The 26,554-nt window shown below is 40.0% G+C and overlaps 1 protein-coding gene across 2 annotated transcripts in view; it reads left to right on the top strand.

The window, feature by feature from the left end:
• NEGR1 (neuronal growth regulator 1) overlaps nt 1-26,554 on the top strand; it is a 442,886-nt gene that overhangs the window by 205,161 nt on the left and 211,171 nt on the right. The gene's annotated exons all lie outside the window — the stretch shown is intronic.

Raw genomic sequence — 26,554 nt, 5'->3', positions numbered from 1 at the left:
CCTTTTAAACAAATGCACTCCAAGCAGATACAAATCATCACCAGCAGATATTTTCTCCTTACAGTTGCATTGCCTTGAGCTTTATCTCAAGTAATGACAGCATAATAACAGCTATGTTGGGAAAACCTTTCATGCTATTTGTCCAGAAACAGCTTAAATCATTTAGTGACCCATACAACGAATATTATGTCATGTGGTTCATTCCCTCTGCTGATGCAAATGAATTCTTATAGTGATTGTGATTATTTTCTTTTTAAAAAAACTTTTATTTAGGAACAGAAATAATCACGATGTCCTAGTTACATTTACTGTGCAGAGCAGATTAGGCTGATCAGTGCAAACCCCACCACCACCACCTTTTTGTAATCTAAAATCATCACCTCCTTCCTAATTGATAAAACTATGGTGCAACACTCATTAAAGTGCTGGCTTTCAGTGTAAACAGACAGGGCAAAACGATATCAGATGTGCACCAGTTTTATGACTGCAAAACTAGCCAACGAGAAGCCCGTAAAACACCCATTCTGCAGTCAAGCTGGCCATTTTCTGAAGTGGAAACTGAAGTAGGAAGGGGATAGGAGGGTGAAAAGACGAAACAGAATAAGAAGTGACATTTAGCCCTTACTTGTCCATTTGTCTAATGGGATGTATTTTGATGAGGACACTTCGTTCTGGTATCATCACATCGTAGAAAACAGTTGAATCCAGGCTTGACAGAGACTACTGATTTTACAAGATCGACAAAGGGGAAGATCTGGGTTTATTCAGTGTATTGACAACTAGCGTTGCATAGCAGTCCACACCAAATCTGGCTAATCAATGTTCTTCACAATCTGAAGCCAAAGCTGCCATTCAGAATTAGATATCCTTATGACATTTTCTCTGTCTGACTTAGCTGATCCTGTTTGTGGCATGTCACTGATGCATTAGCAATCTGCTATTGTTCTATTTTTGGATTCCAGACTTTTCCCAACTGTTGGGTGTAAGCGGTTTGCTGCTGCTTTCAAGTACCTTCTGTTCAGTGGCATTTTGTTTGTTTTTTTCTGGCCAGATTACCAGTGCACACAAGGACCTGCACACATTGATGAAACACAAATGGAATCTTGCTTCGATTCTTCACATAATCACATCAGTGTTCACCACCACCCCTCGGTTTTGCTCCATCAATGCTCACAGGAGCTTCTATACATTGATAATCTGTATAGGCCCAGGGCAGGGAGGAATGCAACATAAATTATCTGAAAGCTGCTGCAAATTGCAGGTGTAGTAAATGCCAGAATTCGCTTTAGGTATTATCCATGTTGAATTGAAATGAAGAGAAAGTGGACTGTGCAGCAAAGCAAACCCACAAAATATGAAGAATTCACTCTTATTTCTAGTAGCTTAAAACAGCAAATTGTTGTTTTGTGATGATCTGTTTTTAAATGGTTTTTAAAAACCAATGTCTACCCACAGCTATCAAAATGCTGCAGGGGCAGTCTAGAATAGTGGACTAGATACCAACAGGTGTGCCTCTGCTGAGGCATGATTGGCTTTAGCCTATGCCCATGAGGAATGGGAATCCTAGTGGGGTCACTGGGATGAACAAGCAGTTCGTCCTATGTGCAAAGTGAGACCCCACCCAGAGTTTGCTGAGTTCTCTAGCTTGCTGTGGATACATTCATAAGGCATCCTGAACAATGATGAGGATTGTTTCCGATAACACCACAGTGAAAACTGCTAAACAGAATGATCCTAGATTGATTAAAGAGCCACCCTGAACCAAGGATGTAGATCCCATTGTTCTGAAAGAAAAAGGATCAAAGCCTTTGCTGAAATAAACTTATATGCAAGAATGCTTGACTTGTAGCAACTGCAGGAGTGGTGGCTAACTCATAGCCCTTTTCAACTCTGCCCCCAAAGGTTTTCAGTGCCCCCTTGAAGGCATTCCAAATTTTGTTGGCATCAGCAGTCTAAGTTTGTCTGTATTTCTGACTGCTCTGTTCACTGTTGCATGTGTGCACTGCATGTTCCAGAGATTCTCTGGGAGTTTGTAGGGGCCAAGGAAGATACCCTAGGAGTTTGTCAGGGCCAATAAAGAAGAAGTCCCCTTAAATCTTCTCAAGCATACACAGCTTTGCCACTTCCTAATTAAGAGCACTTAAGCATTACTCGATGCCAATGGCTGCAAAAAAGAGAGATATGATCTGTCATGGCTGTGGTGGAGAACAGATAAAGCCCAAAGTTACAGAAATAGCACAAAACACAATACAGTGGTACCTCGGTTTACAGACGCTTCAGGTTACAGACTCCGCTAACCCAGAAATAGTACCTCAGGTTAAGAACTTTGCTTCAGGAAGAGAACAGAAATAGCATGGCAGTGGTGTGGTGGCAACGGGAGGCCCCATTAGATAAAGTGGTACCTCAGGTTAAGAACAGTTTCAGGTTAAGAACGGACCTCCAGAACAAATTAAGTTCTTAACCTAAGGTACCACTATACCTGTTATTGAGAGCTATCTTGAGAGGAGAAATTTCTTGTTGACTTTTGTGATAGAAAAACACAGTGAATAAGGAAGTGGCAGCTAACGGTTTCTACTTGCAATGCCTTTTGGTAGACTTGTCAGCATCTCCAGTGTGTGAGAGGCAACATAAGTTACTGGAGGCATCAAAAGTTACTGGAGGGAGTGTGCTACTGGATGCAGCATTAAGTACCCTGAATTTTTAATAAATAGTTGATATTTATGAATGCAATGGAGTTCCTTCATCATCAACAGCCATTCCTGGTGTGTGTTTCTGCACGGTTTGTGTTATGTATGTGCAGTGAGTGACATGTGCATGAACTAGTATGTGGCCCTCAGAGGGGTGGTCAACCGTAATTGTATTCCTTGGACCACAAGAGTTACCCACCCCTCTTCTACACCATTATGCAAAAAAAAAAATATAAACAAGACTTGGTCAGAACTTGTATCACCACCAAAACTGTTTATTAGGCAGTTTGTATAGTCAAATCTTTTAGGCTCATAAATGTGGTTTTCTACCTGACAAATTTCAATGTTTCCTTAATTTAATATTTTCATTATTCAGACAGATTGTGGGTTAATTTCTGCATTCTCTGAGTCCACATACATGTTGCATGATGAATCATCCAATGTTTAACCTCTTTGCCCATGCTCCAATGTTGATTGCCGTAACCCCTTACTTTCTGAACGAACTGCAGCTGTAGCATTTGCAACACAGATAGAATGATTTAATTTTGTACTTCAGTTACTCTTTGCCAAACTAATTGATTTAAAGATTGGATTTGAAATCATATTTTAAAATGCAAGACATAAAGATATCTCATCTATAGCCTGAAATTGTAGAGCTAAAGAAAATCTCTGTCATTTGATTCATACTGGCCCATATTCCAAGTGCCCTAAGGGACAATGATTCATTGAAGCTGAAGCCTGCCATATTTTCAGTGGAACGCCCTCACATCAGATGTTGAGGAAATAAATTGACTTTTAGAAGGCATCTGAAGACAGTCCTATATAGGGAAGTTTTTAATGTTGATGTCTTGTTGTGTTTTAATTTGTTGGAAGCTGCCCAGAGTGGCTAGGACAGCCTAGTCAGTTGGGCAGCATATAAGTTGTTGTTGTTGTTGTTGAGCATTGCAAGTTGTTTGGTTGGAAGTCATGGCTCCAGGATTCAGTCACATGCATTTAATCACTGGCACTATCCACCAAAACATATGAGGGTTGGCCAAAAGTAGCCCTTAATGAATAATGCAGTAAGTCCATTCAACAATTATTCTGACCCTCAGATATCTTGACTTCCTCTCAAAACTTCAGGCCAGATTGTAAACCTTCATGTTTACAACTTTGTAAAGAGCATCTAAGGCTGTGTTATGTTTGTTATTTAAAAAAATACTCCAGTTGCCTTTCATAGAAGATAGCAGAAAGTTTTGAAATGTTTTACATTTCTAAGAAACTACTTTAAGATGCAGTAGCTAGAAATAACTGTGGTTTTATGGCATCAAGAAGTTATCGTTTCTAACAAATGTCCACTATTGAGTTACTTTGGCTCCCAGTGAGGGTATAATGCAAACAGAGGCAAGGAGATTTTGAAATTCCCTTTGGAATGGTTCATTCAAGCCTTTTAGTCTGAAATGTTTGCCATAGGTTGCACTCCTGAAGGAAACAAAAATGGAATCAAGAATGGGAAAAATAGGTAGAGAGGCAGAGCAAAAACCAATGCATGCACACATTCTATTTTGTTTCGCATTGTGTGTGGGTGATTTAGATGAGGGCTGTGGCAGCACATGAAATAGTAAGAAAAGAACTGGATAGATTATTACATGTATAACATTTTAAATGTTATGCCTCCTTCCAGAATGGAAAAGGTCCCAAAATATATTACCTCTCTCAACAAATTGAGCCTCAAGTGCAACAAGAGATTATCAGTGTCAAATCAGTTAGACTGAAACCCCTTCCGTTATGTGATATTTTCAAATGGTGGCTTCTATTTTCTTTTTTAGCTTTTTTTCCAGTGCTATCATTACCTCCCCCCCTCCCATTTCATTTATTATCGGTGCTCTGCCATAACAGCATGCTAGGAATCTCAGCAGCTGTTTGGATTCCTGTAGTGCTGGACACATTAAACACGCTGTATGTGCCAATGACCATTCACTGGCACATATATTTGCAGCTCCTATCCTTGGTATTTTTCAGGCAGGCTCTAAAAAGTTTATCTTTAGGCCTGCATTATTTATTTGAGACGTTTATATTCTACCCTCTGTAGTTGCTGATCCCAGAGTGATTTGCAACAAAAAAAATATAACATAAAAAACTGAGCAAAGCAGGAGCAGATAAAAATGCCTCATTAAAATATCACATATAAATACATGCTAAAACAAACTTTAAGCATGTAGGTTGTAGTATTAGTGAAGTGGTTAAAATGTGACCTCTGTTTGTTGTTCCTACTCCAGAATACTAAGCTGTGACTCTATAGAAGGAATTTTCATTTTATTTTGCTGAATTGTACAAAAAAGAGCAAAGGAACACCAAGATTTGTGGGCCCGGGCACAGGGAACCTGAAATCAGTGGGGCCTATATAGTGGGAAGATACAGTAAACACACAATACAAGCATCTTGGGTTCAAATAGGTGACAACTTTATTGATTACAGATACAAGTAGGTTTGGGCATGTCTCCTCCATCAACCAAACTGACTGCTGGTTGATTATTTTGCAGGGTCAATCCTGGGTTAAGGATCCCCCTATGACATAATTCAAATAGAGCTGGTTCCTTCTGGACCGCTATTTTGCGGTGGCCCATCAGCTCCCAACTGGGCATGCAGACAGAAGCACCTCCCCTGGATTCCTTTAACTGGGTACTCCTGATTCTCTGAAGCACGGATGTCGGTGGACTCCTATCACCTCCCTCTGACTAAGGAACTAGTTTAGTGCCTTATCTGCCAGCAAGTTGCAACAATTGCTGTGAGGAAGACAAAACTCTCCAGACAGGCTCAATTTGCCTGTAGGCAATTTCCTCATTGGTCAAATATGGCAACCAAGTATTTCCATAGCAAGGTCATATGCAGAACCTGCCTGCTCACCTTCTGGCAAGTCAGTATGCTAGATAGGGTGGGAGGGTGGGGAATCTTGCTTCAACTTTGCTGTTGAGTCCGGGCAAAGCCTCTCTATCTACCCAGTGGGTGGAGCTGCATGAAGATCAGGGGCTGAAGTCCTCACTCAGGTTCATCATGAAGCCCCACTCATCCCCTGTTTTCCTGTGATAGGCCCATTCAAATGCATCTTGTCTGTGATAGGTCTGTTTGGATACAAGTATCCCAGCAAATGTAGTTTGCCTGTGATAACCCATTACAATACAAGCCTCCCAGCAACCTGTATGACTGGAGGGGTACGGAGCATCATCTCCCAATAGTCATGTGGGGCTGGAAATTTGCCCCATGCTCAGACCGCACTCATGCTGGCCCATAATCGCTGCTCGCCATCATACAAAGGTAAGTGGTCCCTACAGTTGGTCATTTCCCCTTTTTGTGACAAACCTAAATGTTATTATTTATTGCTGTTATTAATAATAAGTGGGCCTGTTAGCCATTTGTTGCACAGAGGTCTCCAAACAACCTTGCCATCACAGTTTTGTGACTTTGCAAACATCCTTAAGAACACTTGACTTTGAACAGTAACCTGTAAATATTTTAAAAAGTTAAATAGTTTATTCCCACTTAGCCAGCAACCAGTTCACAATATGGGTTTCATGCCATTCCTCTTGTAGTGTGCATTTATGTTTGTCTCTTACATGATCCCTGTGTATTCATAAATACAAATGATTTAGGTGTGAAGTTTGAAACAATGTGTAATGTAGGCTCCTTGGTACTACAGCAGGTTTCAAAACAATTCTCCCAATGAAACTGTTCCCTCTCAGTCCTACATATAGGATTGCAGAGGATCTGAGAAGGGACATGTGTAAGCTGTCTTTGGCTGCCCATGGTGCGTAGAGAGTTGTGAGAGCTGGGTTCTCAGATGTCATCTTGGTGTTTCAATCATCACTGATGACTTGGAGACATTGCCAACAAGTGTCATTCAGACTGGTGGGTAGCAGTAGAATTGCCAGGGATATTGTGGCAATGGTTATCAGTGTTGGTATGATTATGCCATTGGCTGCTAGTTTGTTTCTGGCCCAGTTCAAGATGTACATGCTAGTGTTCAAAGCCCTAGGATAACTTTGACTTCAAATATCTAAGAGACTAAACAAGCTGAATACCCCTTACAAAAACTACCCTTCTTCTGACTAGGAGCATTTTGAGGAGCAATTTTGTTATACTTCTTTAAGATCACTATCTTCTAATCATTTTTTGCTGCAGAAAATGATGCTGACTTTGGCATCTTAACTAGATGTATATCAGATACTTAAATCAGGATCGTTCAGACTGGATTTTCCTTTGCATTATTTAAACACATTTAAGCATATTTAGCATATTTATGTGAACTTTCTATCCTCCCTTTCTGTCCTCCTTGAAGATGGATTTCAAGATCAAGCTAAATATGCTATCTGCTCTCTGTATCTGAATAAGAGCCAATTCTAAATAAATGGCAGTCCTCATCTTATCTCGTGAGTATGGCAAACAAATTATTGAGAATTCCCATTGCCCACTCTAGCTGAAATGGAAGAGAATTGGACATCTACACAGGAGAAGGAGAGATCATAGTTCATGCTTTTCTGGTCACATTTCATCTCTGTGCCTAACCAGTGTTCTGATTTTGTCCAAACATTCAGCCCTTTTACCATATCATGCATCAAAATTCATTTATCTGTATATGTAAATACAATTTATAGATTCAGTGCGTCACTGCAATTGATGCTTTTGAATTAAATATGTCCAATATTTCCAGTGCAACGTGTGCTGCCCTTTCCCACTAATAAACCTCCCTAATGCCTCCTAAATATTAATGTATTGATTCAGTCTCCTCAATGTTTGTGAAGACTAATTTATTTCCTAAATCTAGCCAAAAGGGACTTGTATTTGGAACTAACAAGATAAATCTTACACAAATTTATTTAAAGTGGGGCAAAATAAATATGCAGAAGACATCTATAATCATACCAGCAACCACTTCCCACTTAAAACTGACAAAGCATTGCTCTTTTAAATTGCTGCTACTTGAGATGTCAGTTTGTTATAAAATTAACTTCTTGGTGCCAGCCACTGTTATCATCTTGTCTTCTCTCTCAGAACAAAAAGAGCAAGATTTAGCAAATTTGTTCTGGATTCCAAAGTAGCTCAGCAAGATTTACAAAACAATAGGAAGGCAATCCTTCTGTAAAATACATATTTACCCTCTTTTAAGATGCATCTCATGGATACATGATTGCTGGCAGTACTGTGACTGTGACTCATTTCTCTGGTACTTTCCAGGATACAAAATGGTTTACAGTCATATGTCACTTAAGCTTACAAAAAATGTATGAGTATCTTTGTGCATCTATTATTGTCTGGAAAACTAGCCAGAACCCAAAAGAATAAAAGAAGCTAGTTCTATCAGACTGACTGAAAGAGGCTTTTGGCTGCCCACGGTGGCATGGAATGGAAAATGAGACTCAGGGCCTATGTCCACCTATCCAATTGACACCATATCAAAAGAGTCAGGCTGTTTTTGCGGTGAGGGTAGAAATAGCTGAAATCTAGCATCTACCTGTTCTTTGTGAGTTCTGGACTAAATGCAGAGATCTACAAACCCCCTCGTGGGGACGGAAATGAAGTCATCATAGAAGCTAATTCCTATGTACAGTCACAAATGGAAGCATTTCTGTGTCCATGGATTTATTTATTTATTTGACAATTTATCTACCACTTTACTGTAATATTATCTAAGTGATCTCTCTCTGGGGATCATTTGCATTTCCAGAATTATCCAGAGACTGAATAGGGCCCAATGGCAAACCAATACTTTATTCACCATGCCACGCTTGCCCCCATTATTTTCAGTGATTTTTTTTTTTGCACATTAGTGGAATTCTTGCCATGGTTTTCAGAATTTCTATACATAATTTTGCAGTGTTCCTAACATATGAGTTCCTGTGGGACCTGACACCATTGGTTATAACAGTGTAATTTAGCAAGGATTCCACTAAAGCAAATGTGATAATTATGTAAAATTAAAGCTGGGGAGAGGGAGGCGTATTAGGTCAGTGATATAAATCAGGAAGGAAGTTCTTATGCATGACTGCAGATACTAAATTATGTTTAGAAGACAGAATACATAGAAAAGGGAAATAAGTTGATTTAAACAACAACAACTTCTAGTTTTTGGAGAATGGATTGTTAGAAATGGTAACCATTTAAAAATATTTTTGAAATACCTGAATAAAGAAGGTAAAATAATTTGCTCTTTGTTGAGAGTGTGTTAGTAAGTTGTACGAAGACATTTTTTGAACTCCTTGTTCACTTACTCTCCACACTCCACCAAGGCTCAGAGGATGTTACAATACCAAAATGTCCAATAAAACATCCAAATGAAATGACTATAAAATGACAATCATTTATTTGCTGGTAGTACATCACATGTTTTCTGATGGTCTAAAAAACCAGTTAAATTGGAAACTATCATGGGGAAAACAAGTCAGTTAATTAAACTGAGATTAAACTTTGGAAAAGAAGAAAGCCTGGTATGAATAGAAATTCAGACAGTGTCACAGACATCATCATTAATCCAGGCAATGTTGAACTGATTCAAAACAGTGCCAAGGGTGTGTCACCTTTGTCACATGGCAGAAATCATTTTGTGAGCTGTATGCCTTTTGGTGAGTTTTTTCTGGCTGGAAGGCAAAGGTCAGGATTCTGCTCTTTGATGTAAAGTTAATAGTGTCTGACACATTAAGTATCTGCACTGAAATGTTATCATCAGACAAAACCTTTTGTCAACTTTGGTTAATGTGGTATAAGGTGAAATGGCTCTGGAAATAAAATCCCATAGTTTCACCGAAAAGATGTGAAGATTGCTGAGAAATTGAGTGTATCAAGCCACAGTGGTGAAGAAGAGGTATGCAGGAATGCCAAAGGAAATCATTTGTACATACTCAAAAGTCCAGACCTAACATTGGATTGATTATTGAGAGAATCCAAACTCTGTTACTTCTACCGTATGCTATTTCAGTATGGTTTTGTGCCTCAAACCTTCTTACACAAGGATTTTGATTGGCAAGTGTCTCTTTCTAAAAGTAATGTAGTATCTATCATCTATCTATCTATATCTATCTATCATCTATCTATCTATCTATCAATCATCTATCTATCATCTATCTATCTATCTATCTATCTATCTATCTATCTATCTATCTATCATCTATCTATCTATCATCTATCTGTCTATCATCTATCATCATCATATATCTAATTCCATCTTGGTTTTTACGGTTCTTACTTACTTACTTAAATTCATTTACCCTGTTACATATTGCATTGTGTGCTTTACAGAGGTCTAAAATATTTGATTGGCCTTCCTAGTTAAGCCCAAAAGTGGTGACCCACGTTTTCTCCCTCCAATGAATCTGTCCTGAACCGGATTGTGGGAAAGACAGGTGGGTTGCCTTGGGCACTGCTGGGTAGTATGGTTGCAACCACCCAAGGTCCACAGGTGTCTTCCATGCAAGGACGATAGCCATGAAGCTGGTGGTTGGGTCCCTCAAGGTTGAGACATGGCCTCCATGTCAAGGAAATCCCATCAGTGCCTTTAGATGGAAGGAGCAACTGGAAACGCCATCTCTAGACATGGTGGATTAGCATACAGAAGAAAAACTACTATGATTACAGTTTCTCATTTAATAAAAACAAAAGAAAACAGAAATCCACTGAAGCTGCCTGAGCAAATAACAACTGTTCAAGACTCTTGAAAGCCAATGTGTTTAATTTGTCTCCTCAAATAGACAAGCAGTTTAACAATAGCTTTCCCTCTGTATGCTCTACTCTCCACACCATTCTTATAACAAGAGAGGCAACCCACCTCAGGTAGCACATCTTGGGGTACCACTGAAGAGCAGCAAATGTTGGCTATTTGGATTATTACTGTATTGCTGTTTGCTTGTTTGAACTGAGTGGCACTACGTGGATTTTGTACATCATGAACCAAAATATGTTCATGCTTTGCTCAGTACCCACTATGCACTATCCAGTGTTCCATTTCATTATGAGGATATTGTTATATGTTTGTGGTGTGCCTGGACTCCCTTTCTAATTCTGGACCTGAAAACCCCAGGATAAGGGGCCATGTGGGCAGTTGCATGGAGTGAGAATGCAGGGGACCAGGCGCTTGTGCTTTGGAAAACTGTGCTTAATGTTTTTGAGGTTTGTAGCTGCTTTATGAGACTGTTTACTTTTGCTGCAGGGATTCTTCCTGCAAGTTTTAGCAAATGCTGTTGATCTGTGATTTTGTTTGTTGACATGTTTCTGGTGGTGGGAACTGGTTAATGATTTTAGGAAATGTTCTGATAACCTTGTGGGTGGGTGTACAACTGTGTATGACAGCAAGGGGATAAATGTGTGTTTTTGAAAGCTGTCTTGTGCTGCAGGAAAACAAGGGAAAGAAGGAAAGCCTGGAGGGATCTTGAGGAACCAGGAATTGCTTGAATGGAACGATATAATAATAATAATAATAATAATAATAATAATAATAATAATAATAATAATTTATTATTTGTACCCCGCCCATCTGGCTGGGTTTCCCCAGCCACTCTGGGTGGCTTCCATAGAAACCAGAAAACACTAAAATATCATACATTAAAAACTTCCCTGAACAGGGCTGCCTTAAGATGTCTTCTGAATGTCAAGTAGTTGTTTATCGTTTTGACATCTGATGGGAGGGCGTTCCACAGGGCGGGCACCACTACCAAAAAGGCCCTCTGCCTGGTTCCCTGTAGCTTTGCTTCTCGCAATGAGGGAACCGCCAGAAGGCCCTCGGCACTGGACCTCAGCGTCCGGGCAGAACAATGGGGGTGGAGACGCTCCTTCAGGTATACTGGGCCGAGGCCGAACGATATGTGTTCTAAATGTCTTTGATAAGATTCCTGTTACCTTATTTATAAATTTGTGGAGTGGTTAGACTCCCCTTTTAAACTCTGGACACACACCCTTCTAATTCTGGGGTGCCAGACATTGAATTCAGCATGTTAAAAAATAAGCTAGGCTGGCTTCCCAATAAAGTAACTGCCTGGAGAGATGGAGCATTAAAAGAGCACAAAGAAATGGGTAATGACCCATTGAGCTTTAATGACCCATTAACAGAGGCTCTCTGGGCTGGACATCAGATGGCAAAAGCCCCTCCCTGAGGTGAGAGATAGTTAAAAAGGTAAAGGGACCCCTGACCATTAGGTCCAGTCGTGGCCGAACCGCTGACCTTATGATCAACAAGTCATAGGCTCTGTGGTTTAACCCACAGCACCACCCGCGTCCCTCCGAGAGATAGTTAGCAGAGACAAAAGCCCAGTGCTTCAGGAGGGAGGGGCAGAATTGTAGTGGGAAATGAGGTAGGCAGAATAAAAAAATAGTTATGATTTGCAAGCTGTTTTGCAAGCAGGAAAGGGGGAGGCAAAGCAGAATGTCTGCTGGCAGTTTGGGATCCAGCATGGCAGCCATGAGAGCAACAGAAGAGCTGCTGCTTCACCTATGGCAGAAGCAGGGGACCCTTTTGGAGTGCAGTGCTGCAAAACTCCTCTCAGCAGGCTCAGGTTGTATATGTGCGTCAATGAACCATATATCATGAAGACACAACAGTCCCCACCATGCCTCATTGTCTGAAAGAAAACACAGCCCCTGGGTAAGTGCACCTGGTACCCCTGGAATCTCATCCTGCTCAGAGATTGGGGTGGCATATAACAATATCATAAAAGTAGCTTCGGAATTGGGCATATAAACTTGTTTTGTTTACTCCAAACCTAACTAAGAACTTGTCACATTCCTCCTTTTGTTCTTGGGAGCACCATTAGGTCCAGTGCCTCCTGCAACCTTGTGTCATGAGCCTTCAAGCCTCCTCTTCCAACTTCCTGCCCACCTAACATCCTCATCCCTCAACTCCCTTTCCATCCCACCTGACCTAAGTCAACATGGAAAAGGAGGGAGGGGGACTAGAGCTGTGTGCCAGGAACTGGGGATGCTTGCAAAGCAGCTGCTTAGGATGCTGTTGCACCAGTGTGCCAGATGTCCATGAAGAGAAGAATGAGAGAGATGTCTCTCCCTTTCTTATTCCACTGTTGTTGAAGCAGTTACAAAGACAAGGGAGAGGCTTGAAGGAAGGAAGGCATAGGGAGTTTGAGAAGGATGATTTAGGTTTAACAGCTAAGCTGGAGAAGAATATCTGAAGTCGCCTTGTATTGAGGTGAACATTATAGACACCAAGAGATTGTATTGAAGTGAGAATTAGGACCCCACCAATATTGGCGGGGGGCACCATTGTTTTCAGATTTCAGGTAGGAGGGAGAACATCGCCTGTCTATTTTCAGTCTCAGATCCATTACACAGCACCACACGAAAAAAGGTGGAGAGATAGGATGCACTTGATCTTTATTTAATGATAACACCTACCCTTCACTGATGGGTTGATAGTGAAGGCTCAGTCCCTCAGAAAATGAATGGAAGGAAAATGTTTTCTCCTTTAAATGCTAAACCAGACTGGACAAAGAGTTATAAAATATGTCTACTTAAGTCTGACATTCTGCCCCCATCCTTCATTCCTTAAATGCAAGCAATATATTTACTCTTATTTGTTAAACATCCGTTTTTGGAGGTAATTACATAAATCCCTGCATCTTTCCGTTTGCAACCTTGCAAGTTAAACAAACATAATTATAAACATGCAGAACATTACATGTATCAATAAAGGCAATTAAAATGCTGGGAATGTAATTAAGAAGAAAATTATAATTTTGAGAAGCAAAATGAATTTGCTCTGGGGCATTTACATTTTGAAACAACGGCAAAAATAATTGGAACAGTCCAGGAATGCTATAAACAGTATTTATTTACAAAGAAGGGATATCAGGTGGAAGAATGGATTTATAGCTACGAGGTTAAAGAAGGTCTCAAGAGGTTGAGGCTGTTTCCACACTGCAGGCTTGTTTTCCCATGTGCCAGGCATAGCAATTCAGTGTGCCTGATGCCTGCAAGCTACATTAGGACTGTGATGGTCTTGACTAGCTCTGGGTTAATGTATTCAGCTTATTTCAGTGATTTCAGGGAGGATGGAACAAAAAAGAGCAGCCAAGTAATGGTGTTATCGGGGGGGGGGCAAAATCCCCCAAGCATGGGAAGACATATTTTTCACACATCCCAGCGTATGATGGTAAAAAAAACAACCAAGAAGGTATATTTCCTGACCAAAATAAAAAATAAAATAAAAGCCTATACATGCAACATTTCAAGACTTTTAATACAAATCATTTGCATTCCCTGAGCATGCGACTTTAAAACACATTTCATAAAATATTGTCCAACAATGGCCAATGTCTACATTCAATATCACACAAACCATTTCAACGTATTATACACCATATGTACAGAACTTATTAATTTTTTTCAGACCAATGGTCCATACACCCTAAGGTATATTGACACATCCAGTTTGCACTAGACTATTATCTCACATGGCTATTCTTCCATAATCAGATGCATTCTAACCCAATAGCCTTCCTCAGTGGCAGTGCTGCTGCATCTAATATCATTTCCCAAATTTGTAGAAGGGTTCTTTAGATTTTAAAAAACAAAACCGCACTAGCCAAACTCAATGGGAATGGGAAGACAATGTTTTGCTGCTGGGCTGCTGACTGCAGCACCACAGACATCTGAAGTGACACTAATGCTTCTTCTTAAAGCAACCAGAATCCTCTGCCACCCTTATCTCATAATGATAATAAGTTTTTCCCCCTCCCAAAAATGAATAGAAGTGTCAGTCTCTTGTGAAGAGTAGTCCAAATGGCAAGCATGCAAAAAGAAGAATTTGACCCTTTGCGAGTCTCAAGTGCTCATCCAAATTGCACACTATCAAGTCTAGCAAGATGGTGGCACATTTCCCTGTACTTCCTGGTAGTATCTTCCCTCAGTGCTTTTCTCTCCCCACTTCTGGTTTATCACTGCAGATGAGAGGCTGAAGATGAAAGGCTCCACTTTTAATCTTCTAAAATGAAGGAGAAATGATTATCCCAAGATGCTTCTCTTAGTGATTCTTAAGCAGCTAAATAGAGCAATTTGGGGAAGAGATAGCTACTACTTTGCTCATAAATGCTCAGAAGCTGTCATGACCTGCATAGGCAACAACCTGCAGGGATTGTTAAGGGACGCCTTACTTATGTGTTGCTCACAAACATTTTAAATGGAGTGCAGCAGTGTTATTTGGGTGGTAGGATTCATCTAGTGTGAGATTATGTGTGTCTGTCTTAAGCATTTTCCTTGGCTCTGCCTTCAGAATTATGCATAATCAGTCTGTGATGTCCAACTTTTCACAACTAGTACTACTACCCCCACACAAGGGACTACAATCTAAAGGAGAATCTATACTCTCTTTTTCTACTTCAAATTCTCCCTAAAGGCAGATTTACAAATTCAACATTGCACGTGTTGCTTATTCTCATGGACCTTTCAGTATATGTGTGTCTCAGTATGTGGAATTCACAGCAGAAAGTAAGCACAAGTTAACTGAAAAACATGGCTGCTATCCCTGCATGGGCTATGACATCAGCCCTTAATTCTGTGTCTATGTAGTGTTCTCAGTCTTGCATCCAAGACCTAGACCAGGAATTGGGACTCTGTGGCCTTCCAGGTGATGTAGGGACTATAAATCCCACCACCTTAGACTTTGGCCAAGTGATTTGCTTACATGCCCTCGTTGGCATCTGTACTTCGGGAGACGATGGAAGAGTTTGTCTTTGGGGGAGAAGTTAAGCTTTGGAGAGTTACAGTGGCTGCTGTGGCTGTAGAGACCAATACAGGAGAGACATGTTTTGTTGCAGCTGGGGCAAATGAAGGTGTTTGGTTTTGTTGATGCAGGTGAACCATGGTTTTCTTCTTTCTGCACTCCTCCCAGTGGTTATTTCTCCTTGGGTCACTGCTGTGGATACATGACCTGACCGATTGTGTCCAGGCACTGTGATCATTTGCAAGGGATTCCCATATGGGGGGTTAATGTTGCCAGCCTTCATGTCACATTTGCAGACATCTTTGTAATGCAGAGTTGGTCTGCCAATGGGCCTGGTGCCTGAAGTTAGCTCCTCCTGCAGCATATCATGGGGGATCCTGCCATCTTCCATTCTGGGGACGTGACCAAGCCAGCATAGATGTTTCTTGAGACAGGAATGTGAACATTCTGGCAGTGTAGGCTTGGGGGAGCCCAAAATCTTCCTGACGCAGCACATGTGGAAAGCATTGAGGCATTGCTCCTAGTGGATGTAAGTTGACCATGTCTCACTACCATAAAACATTGCGCTCAATACTCAAGCCTAGTAGACCTTCATCTAGGTACTGGTCATTAGTATCACATTCTCCCATACCCTTCTGGAGACGTGAGCTCCAGCAGTTCTGCTGGGATTCCATCCTGTCCTGGGGCTTTCCCACTTGCTTGGGGGTTGATGGTATTCTTCAGCTCTTCAAGGGAGGGAGGGACATTCAGCTTTCCCAAGACAGAGTTTGGATGCTGATAACTGTTGTGTTTTCCCATGAGTACAGTTCTTGGTAGTATTCTGCCCATCACCTCATCTTCTTTCTGTGGTCTGTGATGACCTCTCCAGACAAGGCCCAAAGGCTTTTTTCATGCCTTTGGACATGTTGCAAGCGTTGCTGCTGTCAGCAGCAAGTTGAATGCTCAGGAACCCCAGGCTTTGGCCAAACAATTTGCTTACATGGAGATGTAAAAAAAGCTGGGATGATAGTCAATGCCATCTTTATTTGGGTGTGATTTGGGGCAAACTTTGTTATTCCAATAAGGCCATTATTCCATCTTGTCGGGACCTGAAATTTTCTAATGGGCTGTTTTCCTACCTGAGTGTCAGAGCTGGCGTCCCCCAAACAAAGAGGCCCCAATCTCCTAACTACCCTTTTGAAAATAATGGAAAGAAAGAAAAGAGTTAACATTTACTACGGGTTCATGTAACCTAAAGGCCAGGGTGCCAAAAGAGCGTAATGTTTGAACAAACCCACATTTCTCAATCTCAGGGAAGGACAAGGAGCCTAGTACTACTGAGAACAGGTTGACTATGCTGCACTCTCTCATTAAAGAGCTCTAAGGATGGCTGCTCACAGCTGGTTTCTTAAAGGTTAAAATATTTCCTTTCAGTTGTCATCCTTCATCACAGCATGCCGCTTTTTAAAATATTTCTTTCCCCCACCCCTCCTTCCTGTGCTTTGTACCACAGGAGCCTGTGAAAATGACTGTGTGTTGCTGAAACATGTCAGTAGTTGCTTCAGAAAATTGTTGCCACTGCCTATATGAAGAAACTGTTGCTTTTGACACTGGAGGGTTACAATGCCTGCTGTTTTCATGCCATTTGTGTGTGAAGGAGAAAGAGACACCTATCTTGGGATTAGGGATCCAATATACACTATTCAGGCAGATCTTACTACAGAATGTGGTTATACTTGTTGTTTACAATTTCAGCAATGTCTGTAAAGTCATAAAATATCGCTAAATAATATCTGCCTCCATGACTTCCTTTTGGTAACTTCTTACATGTAACACACACTTTATCTGAAACTAAGGAAAAGTATAAAACCTGTAAAAGCAATGCATGATAAAATACCATGAACAAAATACATTTTAAAAATCTCTTGCTTTTCTCTTGCCTGCCTGAATATACAGTATTTTTTTTATTGTTTTGAGAAGGTGACTCAGGCTTTGCCAGATCTTGGTGGAAAAGGAATCATGACAAGCTATCCCTAAACCTTTGAGGTGTGTTCGGTTCATGTTGTCCGGGGTATTTCAATACTAGAAGTATTCAGTTTCCAGACTCTGAATTTGCTAACAAAACTACATTAGATCATACTTTGCTTAGTGCAATCTGTCACCAATGTACGGTACAGATGTATTGTTCAAGACACAAGTCAACCAGAGGTTGAAAGCTACACCTTGAATTTTGTCTGGAAGATTTATGGATGCTACTATATATACTGGTGAACAACAAATGCTATGTGCTCCTAGTTACATACCATTTCAGAATGCAAGACTGTCATTCACGACCAGGTTCACCTTTTAAACTTCTATGGTAGCACTAATTATACCTCATGTTTGGGAAGGCATGAATAATGTTTAATAAAGAGCAGGGTGTGAAGTTTTACATTTTACATGTGCGACTGGAAATGGTTGCCTACTTACAAGGAGTAAGTGGACTCCACCCTTGTGAGATTTTCTTCTCTCTTTGTTACCTAGAATCTCAAGGTCCACCAACTGGAGCCTATGCTATTCAGAAGCACACTGCATACTCTGACCATAGAGGCAGAGCATAGCCATCATCGCCAGTAGCCACTGATACTCCATGAATTTGTCTTATCCTCTTTTAAAGCCATCTAAGTTGGTGACCATCACTGCCTTCTGGGAGCGAGTTCCATAGTTTAACTATAACCTGGTGTGAAGTTCGGTTGGGACCCAGATACTAATAGTATGAATGATCATATATAATGGTGCTACACATACATTTCAGCAGTGTACACACACTGCCCTTGTTGGACTGGCACAATTTGCAGAGAGCTTTCCTTTATTTAATTTAAGGGGAACAAATAGATGCAAGTAAATATTTCCCTTTATTATTTTCACCATAATTGACTGTCCTGAATAGATAGTACATACAGTGATCTCTCTTCCCACCCCGCCCACCCCACTCTCCCAAGTTTCTTTTTTTCCTTTCTCTTACAGCTAAAACGAATGCAGTAGTTGGTTCATTAATCTGCATCATTTAGAAACAACTTCACTCAGTAAAACTGGAGACTGAAATAATAATAAAAAATAGCAAACTTCTTACTCATTTTTTTACTCATCCAAATCCTCTTACAAGTGCTTATGTTGCTAATCTGTTGTTTTTTTGTGATGCAAGGGGCTGGGGAGAGAGTAATGGGCCAGTTTTACATATTGTAAGCAAAGGGGGGGGAGTACCTAGATTAGAAATTAAAAATGATTTGAAAATTTTGCAAATGTTGCTGTGTAAGTAAAATCATTTAGGGAGCTTCTTAAACTGGAGTTCTGCATGATTGAACAGAATTGTATTTGATTCAGTCTACTGTAAAACACACACAAAACCTGCTTCTCACAGCAATAAATAAACCAGTAATTTATACACAGCAAATGGCAGTGTAGTTTAAGGTTAAAAACAAAACAAAAACCTGTTTTTGCAAGTGTATCTTTATGCTACTCTTTCCGGCTACAGTTTTCACTTATAAGAGTCACCAATTAAATTCAGCTCAGTTGGTGAGAGTTGCAACTCATGTGATGTGATACAATACCTTTTTGCAATATGGCAGGCAGGCCTTTACATTGCACATCCTCTGTAACTTAGCCTTGCCTCTCTTCTTTCATTGTGGACATAGCACCGAGACTGCGCTTGTGCCATAGTCAGTGATCCATAGTGTAGGTAATGCCCACTGATCATGTTAAATCTTTCAGTAGCTTTGACACCCCTGGTTATCAATTGCGGGTGCAGTTGTTGCAATTGTCAGAGGCAGTGACCATCTGAACAATCTTCCTCAAGTCATTCTAGTCGTTTGTGACAGGGGAATCTCAGGGATTGATTGCTCTTTGTGACCTTTCCCTGCAGGGTCTTCTGTTGTCTGCTGTGCTTACTGTGTATATGAATCACTGGCTGAAATTGTGCAGAAATATGAAGTCCCTTCTTTTCTTTTTGTCTCCCCTGTGTCCTCCCATTTACTGTGATTACCTTACCTTTACTGCGATTATTCAGTGACTATGTTGGCAGGTTGGACATTAAAACTCAATGGAAACAATGTTGCTGATGCAATTATGACTGTGTAATCTAGTAAGGATGGGGGAGTGTTGTCATGAAAGCATGGTGACCATAAGCTTAAGTAGCTCCATAACTTTGCTTGAAAGCCTGGGCTGCGGAGGTCTTCTCAATGCTTCCATTCCATGAAAAAGCTCCTAACATTTGTGTCAGATTCAGAAATAGATTAGATGGAAAGGGTTCAAAGAGAAATGTTTGACAGTTCTTGTGTGGTCATCCCTTTTCCCTTGCAGTTTCATCAATACCTGAATAATTACTGGAAGTGTTGTAGTATTCTGTTTATTTGGCCAACCTGGTTGAGAAGTAGAATTTTAAAGATTTTCTTCTGTTTAGTATAGGGATGGGAAGAATGTAGATCTGAATCTATGTTTTGATCTCTGGGTGATTTGCAGTGGACTCACAAGCATTTCCACTTCCCACCTTTCTAACAATAACAAAATGGCACCTGAATTGAAGAAAACCACGATTGGATTTTTGTGTGAAAGGACTGTGAGATCAATTCTACCACTGAAAACAATTATTATGTGAAACATGAATTCAGTTGTGATGAAATCTAGGTGTCACTGCCCTACACACACACACACACAGAGAGAGAGAGAGAGAGAGAGAAGAGAGAGAGAGAGAGAGAGAGAGAGAGAGAGAGAGAGAGAGAGAGAGAGAGAGAGAGAGTGTCATTATTTTGCACCTGCTCATGTTGATGAATGATGTGGGTTCTGTTAAAAGAACAAAGTATATCCCACAAGTTTGAAGTCTGCTCACCCCAGATTTAGTTGATCTTGCCCAGATGTGTTATGTGCATGCTTTCACCCAGCCTTAAAGATCACTTGCAACATGTTATTTGTATGTATTCGGCCAATTTTTTTTGTTGTTATTCCGAACCTCTGGAATGTGGTGGGATAGAACTGACCAGGCAAGCAGCCACTCTGCTCCATTGTGCCTTTTCATTAGGCATCCTCTTTGAGATCAAATTTTACATTTGCACAATATAACTGTTAATTACATTCAGGAAGTAGCACACACAACCAAAGTATTCTATTTTTTAAAAAGACTATTCGATTTGGATTCACTGTGAGTCCTTCTGACCTTCCTAGGGGTCTTATCAAAAGATTGATTTATCACACAATCTTAGCTGATAAGACAGTTCCACCCACTTCCAGGTCTCCTCTGGGTTATCCTGAAAAGCATGCATTGACTTGCTGTAAATGTTCAGTAAATTATGTACTTACTCTTCAGAGTACTTAATCTATTTTTCTTTGATGTAAAAAGCCAAAAATTATGTCTGTTTTTCAGTTGAATAACTTAGTATGGCTTTAATATTTAAGTAGAAGAGTCCTTTTTATCCATTGTATTTTCAAGAGAATAAATTTTGAATCTTTTATTATTCTTATGGGAAGTTGCTTTTACTTAGACCAAAAAAAATTAAAAAATGCATTTACTGTATTCTTCCTCATAAGATCTTTTAATTGAGGAAGTTCTTTCTGCTCCTGATGTACATGGATAATTCCCATTAATAATGAAGCCCCTTAGGATATGAGGCATTCCCCTAAGATGTTATAAAAAATTCAGAATGCATAGAGGGAGTCTGATGGTAACAATTCTGCTATTTTTGGATTTTACTATAAGTTATTTGATGTACCATAAATGGATCTAAAGCGAAATTTATCAGCAGTTGCACAGGTGATTGAATTAACTGGAAACATGGAAATGTGTAAATCATTTCATTTAAATTCAATCTCTGAAGCACAAAAGACCAACTCTACCCTTTTAATGATGTAGATGATGAAACATTTTTGTGTGTTGTGGTAGTACAACCCCTGGATGGAATAGAATTCTGTACCTTTGAAATTTAGCAGTAGGTAAACATTTAAAAGAATACAGCATTACAAAGTGGCAGAAGCATATAGAGTGCCTTTTTTGGTGAACTGGTTTCTTCTCCAGGCACGATTTCCCATGGGATCATTTTGAAGTGTACAAAGGCATTTGTGCATGACTAAACGCTAGCAGGTGGTTTTGCAGTGATCTACAGCCAAGCCTATCTGCACCAAACCAGTTGTACATGGGTTTTGAAGGCTCCAATGGCAGTCCAGAACAGTCTCCACCCCATTTTACAATGCCTTTTTCTGTATCTGTGACATGTCAATCATGACACAAATAAGGAATAGTCCAGGAACACTTGATGCAGCACCATTGTTCATGCTAAGCAGGTGCAGTTTTGATCAATACTTTCAGCCACTGTAAGAGTGGGATAGGGCTGATTGCACCGACTCATGGCATAGTAAATTCGTTGTGAGTAGCTAGGTTTGATTGACCATTGATAGCTGTTAATTTGAATTGTGAAACGCACATTGTGGCTGAATGAGTCAGGTCCTTCAGCCTTCCTCAGTCCCAGTCCATGTTCTTCAGAACAACCAGATGCACAGAACATATTTTATTCAACTATCCTTCAAAGGGGTGCTTTTCTAATGGAAGTTCTGGTCCTTCATACCAGCATAAAACATTCCTCCCTTTAATGGCACCTCTTACATAAGAGTGATGAAACAAAGGATTGTCAGATGACTATATGTCTTCAGTTTATCAATACATGGGCATGTTAACAGGGAGTGACTTGTGCATCAAGAAAGAGGGCAGAAGAGGGCACGTTTGCATAAAATTTACACATGTAGCTATGCAAATTTAGAAATAATTGCTTCAATTTAAATAGTAATAAATACATTTCACCACAGTGGGGAAGATTGTGACCAGTGACCTGCATGCCTGCTCATTCTCCAGGTGTTAGCTGTTGATGAGCAATTTCAAGGTCTCCGTTCTTCCTTCTTATGATGCTTGAACCAGGAAGCCCTTCAAATAGAAGACAGCTTCAACAACTCTCTAACAGCCCTTCAAATACAAGTCTGTCCTTTGTAAAGTAGAACACATGGCCAACCTTAGATGCTAATGTGTAGGAAACACTCCCTCAGTTTACTCCAAAATGATCCTATAAATTCTGAAACTCTTCCTGCGAGGAGAGAGGCTGGGCCTATAACGTTTCTCATGAAATAGCATCTTCTGTCCTTATACCAAAAGAAGGCTGCGGCAGATGGATTGTTAGGCCAAAAATTCTGCAAGATGTAGCCTCCAAAGAAAAGTTCCATGCCTTTTATTTCTACATTTTTTTCTGTGAAATAATACTCCCATAAGAAACAGCAATTGAATTCAGAGATTATTCATTACTTATGGGAAAGTGAAAATGTAATGTTTATTAGGTTAATTAACTTCTTTTATTTTTGGCTGCATGCCATCTAGTGTAGCAAAGCTCTCTAAAAAGACCTCTAATGCCCCTACTAAACCGCAATTGATGAAGTGTTTCCATTTATGTAATAACAGAGAAGGCTGAAAATAGGTTTGCTAGATGTCAATAAAATACACTTCTACTATTAATGTAAAATTCCTGCATCTAAGCCTTTAATAGGTAGTAGCTATGTACTGATGAACACTGAAACTATTTCAGGCACTTGCACATGGTATTGTAGAATTGAAATGGACCCACAGTACGCATTCATTTTTCCTGACCTGGCTTGCTCTGCGTTGCTCTTGTTTTGCATAATTTAACTTTTTTTCTGAGCAATGTATGGGGACAAGCTAAAAATAGCCTTTCAGCTTCCAGAAAGAAACATTTTGATTCCATATAATCAGTACTATTTTTCTAGAAAAAAGGTGCCAGAATTCACTATGAACACCACCCTCGTTCTCTTAGAATGGCAATGGTGCCCAACTGAGAGATGCCAAAACTGAGTTCGGGTGAGTTCGGGCTGAAAAAAAGCCCTGCATATAATCAAGGGGAAAGAAACACAAAAAATAGAAGGAAGTCTTCTAAGAGAACTTTTTTCATTGTTAAAAATGTAAACACCATTAGGACAAAATGAAACCCAGCATACCTTAACAATTCTGTAAAATATGCTTTCAAATCTTTATTGTTTGGATATAAACTTTGCAGATCTAGTTGCGTGGGTTTGTTTATGTATGACCAGGAAGACCTTCCAGGGGTGGAAGCAATCAAGGACAAATAAGTCTGGTTATTGAATCTCTGTAAAAAAATACACAATATTAACACATGTAGTACAGTTCCTAACTCTTCACCACCACTTGGACAAACATGACTTAATATTTGTACACTGGTTTCACAGCCTCAATCTCTGATCATTGGGGGATAATAATATTGATTCAGCTTATAGGATTGTTGTAAGCTTTACAACAGCATCTTAAAAAGCAGAGACATCACCTTGCCAACAAAGGTCCGTATAGTTAAAGCCATGGTTTTCCCAGTAGTGATGTATGGAGGTGAGAGCTGGACCATAAAGAAGGCTGATCGCCGAAGAATTGATGCTTTTGAACTATGGCGCTGGAGGAGACTCTTGAGAGTCCCATGGACTGCAAGAAGATCAAACACATCCATTCTTAAGGAAATTAGCCCTGAGTGCTCACTGGAAGGACAGATCATGAAGCTGAGGCTCCAATACTTTGGCCACCTCATGAGAAGAGAAGACTCCCTGAAAAAGACTCTGATGTTGGAAAGATTGAGGGCACAAGAAGAAGGGGACGACAGAGGACAAGATGGTTGGACAGTGTTCTTGAAGCTACAAACATGAGTCTGACCAAACTGCGGGAGGCAGTGGAAGACAGAAGTGCCTGGCGTGCTCTGGTCCATGGGGTCACGAAGAGTCGGACACGACTAAACGACTAAACAACAACAACAAAGCTTTACAAACTAGATAATGAATATGAAGTGCTTTAAAGCACTAGACCAGTGGCTTCCCATAGGCCACCTAGCAAGTTCATCGTAGAAGTGAGATTCAAACCAGAGACTTCCACACCTCAGCCTCTTAAATCACAGTCCTCTACATGTCTTATTGAGTTCAATGGGGCTTTCTCATGTGTGAAACATAGCTTGTCATTCTTTTTCCTCTCAATTAATAAAAGTAAATACCTGAAAACTTATCCTGTTCTAAGACAAGATTCTTTCAAATCAAGTAGATTTAGTTTTTTCTATACAAGATTGTAATCTCATATAAAATGAGAAAGGGCTAAAAAAGAAAGAAGATGAAATGAATAAGAATTTATTGTAGAAGAACTAAACTAAAAAGGGAAAGATTCAAATATTACCTGTTTGGAGAGGGAACAGAAAACCAAGACTTGGATCATTTTTTCCCTTTGATTTTATTGCTCACAAGAAAAAGGTTAGGCTATGACAAATGTGATGCAAACATATATATGCAATGCAAAGTACACAACCATGCTAATGTCACCCGTACCCCATTTCAAAAGGTTCCCTACCTAATACAATCCAATTCACAATTATCTTAATTTCCACTGTGGTGAAACATTAAAAATTGTGTCACAATTTCCAAACATAAGTCGTCATCATCATCATCATCATCATCATCATTATTATTATTATTATTATCCCTCTCAAATATTTCCTTGTAAGGAAAACATTTGAAGGTTTTAGATACAGAGTAACTTTATAATCTTCAAAAGATTTCCTGACAGTGAATAATGAGCTTACCTAACCTGAACTGTCTAGGGAAAGCACATCGCCCACTGCCAGAATCAAAGCCTTGGTTATTTCTGATGCAGGCATTTTTAATCCAACATACTGAGATTTAATTTAGGTTTAGCGTTTCTAAATTTGGTCTTCAAAAAAATCGCTTCTTTGCACTCTTGACTATAGTTATGGAAAATTGCCCCTGGGTGTTTCTACAATAAGGTTCAGTTCTACAACACTGGAGTGGGGCAGTAGTTGCTTCATGTAACTCCTAGCCCAGCGACAAAGAAATGGGATGCTCACATGAGTATTTGTGTGTGTGTGGACTCTCATATGAATAACTATTTCAGCACCATTGGCCCAGACCAACCCTAACCACAGGTGAAATCTGAAAGAAAGAGGCAAGGCAGCCTTCACTAACCTGGTGCCCTCTATATGTTTTGGACTACAACTCCCATCATTTCCAGCCAGCATATCCAAGACATCTGCAGGGAACAATGTCAGTGAAGGCTGGGGTTAAAGAGACCCTTTTATACTATAGATTTCCATCTTGCATTATGACACATCCTAAATGGGTACACGTTCAAATATTACAGGATCCTATAAATTCTAATCCACCGTCTATGCTATGTGAGATTTCTTATTTGGATTTGTTTCTCTTCATATGACATTGCACAACATGTATGTCATCTAAAGCTTTTACAGTTCATACCTCTAGTTTCTGAAACATTCACGTATTTCTATATAGGAAAGAATATGCAGCAACCTTTGAGGCATAGTTATACTGAAGATGGATGGTAGAGTATCTATTAAGGCAAAATCGTTGTTGACATCCATGTGTCTCGGGAGACAATGAAAGAGTGCGCCTTCAGGGCTAAAGTCAAACTGTTGGAGAGCTGCAGTGCTTGCTGTGGCTGTAGAAGCCAATACGGGAGGGACAGGTGGGGCAGATTAATGCAAAATACTATGCAGCAATATTCTGTGGTGTTACTTTTGTTAGTTCTAAAGCAAATTGACGTTGAACTCCTTCACAGCTCCTGTCCTTATGTTGGTAGGTGGGGGGAGCCATGGATTTAAATGGGAAACACCATCCTTTAGGATAAAGGAAACAGAGATACAATCGGGTGAAATAATGCTAGCTCTAGATTCAAATCACGATTATCGGCTATTGAGGTCCCCACAATTCATTATAACCAGTAAGATCCTGTACAGGGGTCAGAGCCCAAGCCTGCGGATGTCAATGAGCTTTGTATAAAGCTTTAAATGTGGAGGTTGTTACTGATCTCTATGTGCCAGATTAATTTAATTCTAGCGCCGTGTATAAAACTTCACTGCAGGTTTTTCAAACTAGTTTAGAAAGTTCACATAAAGGCCTTTCAAGCACTAAGCTTAAGATAGTATGGGAGCTCGGTGACCCTTTTGCTCTACAAAGTGGTTTTCATTTCTGGTTGTAGGTTCAGTTTCATAACAGTAGACTGTGGCCTGTCATTGTCTGTGGTTTGTAGACAGAAAAGATACTATACTGCAAAATACCCACCTCTCCCCATTTTATGAAGCATTGTCTGCTT

This window comes from Podarcis melisellensis (genome assembly GCF_964234715.1).
Source record: "Podarcis melisellensis genome assembly, chromosome: 6".
NCBI lineage: Eukaryota > Metazoa > Chordata > Lepidosauria > Squamata > Lacertidae > Podarcis > Podarcis melisellensis.
This window is presented reverse-complemented; position numbering and strand designations above follow the sequence as displayed.